Below are 4387 nucleotides of genomic sequence, written 5' to 3' on the forward strand. Positions count from 1 at the left end.
ATGATGGACGGAACGGCAGAAATTTAAACAGAACAGCAAAAGTAATTTTAACTAAATAAACAGAAGGCTACAATAATCTTTAAGCGTATATATGGCGGACATCTGCAGTTGGTCAATAATCAATATTTTTTTTTGGAAATAGCAAGACAAAATTTATATTTAGGAGGTAAGGTAGGTTACATGGAGTTTATTAAAAAAAATCAAAATGTTTATTCAGGTAAAGTACATAGGCTGGTACCTATGTACTTTACTGCGTACATAGTAAAGTACAAAGAAATAGATAAATTTATAGATAGAGCTAGAACATACAATGCCTAAAGCCACTATTACGCAAAGCGTTTCGGGCAGGAAAAACATAAAGACTGAAACTTAATACTAATTGAGATTAAAGTATAAATTGTGTTTAGAAAAAATAAGAAAAAATTAAAAAAGGGGGGGGAAACATGGCAGAAAAAAAACAAAAATACAATTTCGTCAACAAACAGCATTGTTTCAAGTAGTAGACAGGGGTTACAATCCCCTGTCTACTACTTGAAACAGTAGGTGGATAGGTTACAATCACTTAGTTACTACCTACAGTTAGCAAACTGGGGATATTTGGCTAAAATTTCTGGTAGCAGATCATTTTGAATGAAATATTTACACATCGTTGGAACGTTTTTTTTAGAATTGTCTCTAAATTCACGTATCTTTTCGCACTCCATCACATAGTGACGTAGTGTGTGCGAATAATTTTGTTGACACAGTTTACATTTGGTCAGGTCTACATCAGTAGATAATGAGAATTCCCAGAGATACTTGTAACAGAGTCTAAGCCGAGCAGTAGTAACATCTAGAAGTCTGCCGATTTTAGTGGATGATCCATAGATGTGTGGCTCCTCTTGCATGATAGTATGATGATAGATGGAATCACTTTGCCTCAGATCTACGAGATTTTGTTGAAGTTCTCGGTGTACTATTGCTCACAGACTGCTCATTGACATAAATTCTTGTAAAGTCACTAACACCCATAGCGTTTCTGGTAGGCCTTTAATCTAACAGATAATTGTAAGTAGGTAATTTCTAGCAAAATTGAGAAATGTTAACAAGTATATTGTAACAACATTTGACAAAGATTAGTAGGTACATTACAGTAAAATGCTGTAAAAAACATTATAGTAGATATAATGTAATATATCTACTATAGATTTTTACTATATAAAATATAGTAAAAAACATTATAGTAGATGTTGTGCAAGTAAGGAGAAAGCAAAAATGTTACAGTGTTGGGAGTGTCTGAGAAAATCTCGTATCTCATGGAATGTGACGGACAGGGCAAAGGTAGTTTTATTATTAATCATGGATGTAAGTAGAATGAGAATATTATATTGGAGCGTTAATGGGTTAAAACCTAGTGCAGTGGATGTGCACTATTATACTCTTAGATAGTACTATATTAACCTGAAATGTTAAATGGGATTTTTGTATTTGTACTCGCTGAATTTGTGCGCCCCTTGAGGGACTTGAAGTATGGGGAGGGGTAGAAATAGCCTAAGCTACTCTTTGAGATTTTTTTTAATCTTGTCTCAATAAACATACTTGAACTTGAAAGAACATTATGTATTAGAGTGTCAACTTATGGATAACTATAGAAATAATGAAATAAGTAGTGTACCACTTCAAATTGTTGGATGTGTGATAATGATATGATAGACAGAATACTTAGGAGCTACAAGAATTTTGCCCCAATGATTGTAACACTTATATGCTGTGCTTACTATATTAATCTGCAATGTTAAATGTTGTATTGTGATTTGTGTATCTGTAATCACTGAATTTGTGCGTCCCTTGAGGGACTTGAAATAGAGGGGGGGGGGGGTAGAAATAGCCTAAGCTACTCTATCCCTTTGAAATGTATCTTTTTTTCTTGTCTTAATAAACATACTTGAACTTGAATAAGGAGTGTAAATTATGTAGTATGCCGCACGCCCACTCCTTAGAACATTATGTATTAGAGTGTCAACTTATTGATAACTATAAAAATAAGGAAATAAATAGTGTACCACATCAAATTGTTTGGATGTGTGATAATAATATGATAGACAGTATACCTAGGAGCTACAAGAATTTTGCCCCGAGAGTCTAACACTTATATGCAGTGCTTACTATATTAACCTGCAATGTTAAATGGGATTCTTGTATTGTGATTTGTGTATTTGTACTCACTGAATTTGTGGGCCCCTTGAGGGACTTGAAGTAGAGGGGGGTAGAAATAGCCTCTATCCCTTTGAGATGTATTTTTTCTTGTCTCAATAAACATACTTGAACTTGAACTTGAACTTGAGTTTGCAGTGGTTGAACCCCATGCACAGATACCGTATGTAAGATAGCGATAGATTAGCGCGTAGTATAGTGAGAGGAGAACAGAGTTTGGAACATAATATCTGATTTTAAAGAGTATACCAACTGTTTTTGACACTTTCTTGGTTATGTGTTGTATGTGGGGGCTGAAGTTAAGTCTCTTGTCTAAGTATAGGCCAAGGAACTTTCCATCATTTTTATTGCTGATGTTAACATTGTCTATCTGAAGCTGAATTGCATTTGTTGATTTGCTTTCAAATAGGATGAAGTATGTATTTTCTGTTTAGTGTGAGTTTGTTGGATAACTCCATAAGTGGACTTATTTTAATTCATTATTTACAACATTATTTAATGTGTGTGGGTTGGGGTCTGAGTAGATGAGGGTAGAGTCGAACCCCCATCACCGGTTCCTATAGATTTTATCACTGATGCAGTCACGTTAGTGTGATTACTGTCTGTGTAATGATAATAAAAATAATAATAATAATTAAATAATAATAATCACAATAATAATAATAATAATAATTGGCCTCCGCCTGGCCGTCTCTGATAAGAGGATCATCCCGTGGGAATATTAACCCAGAGAGAGGTATTGGAATGTATACACCAGACAGACTCAATTAGTTTCACATGAGGCTTTATACACATACCTGGCTAAGGAGCAAGTTATTGACAATATACGCATGTGACCCCACACACAGTGACCCCACACACAGTGACCCCCACACACAGTGACCCCACACACAGTGACACCACACACAGTGACCCCACACACAGTGACCCCACACACAGTGACCCTTCACAGTGACCCCATACACAGTGACCTCCACACAGTGACCCCACACACAGTAACCTCCACACACAGTGACCCCACACACAGTGACACCACACACAGTGACCCCACACACAGTGACCCCACACACAGTGACCCTACACAGTGACCCCACACACAGTGACCTACACACAGTGACCCCACACACAGTAACCTCCACACACAGTGACCCCCACACACAGTGACCCCACACACAGTGACCTCCACACAGTGACCCCACACACAATGGGGTCGCTGCTTAGAAAGAGTTCAGAAGAAATGTCCGCAGTGAAGGAAGTAGCCATGAAAGCAGCAACCTCACAGGAAGCAGCAAGTCGCACTAGTCAGCTGCTGGAGAGGAAAAGATCAGTGGTAGCAGTGAGCATTACAGAACAGGAAGCTCCAATAAGACAGAGTGGAAAGATAAGGGCAATGAGGCAGGGAGAGAGATCCTAAAAGTGTGACGGATGGAAGGGGCTGGACAAAGCATAGAGAAGGTTTTCAGGTTAGGATGGTACAACAAGGACAGAGATCGCCTGATAAAGATAGTGTTTACAAATGAGACCATGAAGGAGACATTTTAAATAAGGAACAGCTATCTATTAAATGTGAAAGGATGCAAGAAATTATTCCTCTAGATGGACATAACGAGGGAAGAGAGAACAATGACAGCAGATGCAAGGAGGAAACACAGGGGAAGAGGTCGAGAGAACCAGGGAACTACAACTCCCAACACAACAATCCTGCAGGGGAGTGGGGAACTCCCACCCAACACCCCAGTAACCCCAGAGGAGAGGACAACACCCCCACTTCCTCCCCATAGAAACCCTCCTTACCCTGAACCCTCCCTGTCCCCATTCAAATGCTCATTCAACCATCCCTCCCCCCCTCACCCTCATACCTTCACTGTCTCCCCTTTCCTTAACCCCCCACCCCTCACCCCAGAATCCTCTGAGACCCTGTTAACCAACTCACAAATCTTCACACCTATGGAATGACTTCCTCCATCAGCAGAAAGACCACCAAGAAGAGGAAACAAGAATGTACAGGAGAAAGTGAGCTTCAAGACAATGTATACACACATAGATGGGATTACAAATGAATCCAGTAAACTTGGAGAATGGGCACGAGATGAAAACCCAGACATAATAGCACTCACAGAAACAACGCTAACGAAAACCATAACAAATGCAGTGTTCCTGCAGAAATACTCTGTAGTTAGGAAAGAGAGGGAAG

Source organism: Procambarus clarkii, chromosome 37 (genome assembly GCF_040958095.1).
Source record: "Procambarus clarkii isolate CNS0578487 chromosome 37, FALCON_Pclarkii_2.0, whole genome shotgun sequence".
In the NCBI taxonomy this organism is placed as follows: Eukaryota; Metazoa; Arthropoda; class Malacostraca; order Decapoda; family Cambaridae; genus Procambarus; species Procambarus clarkii.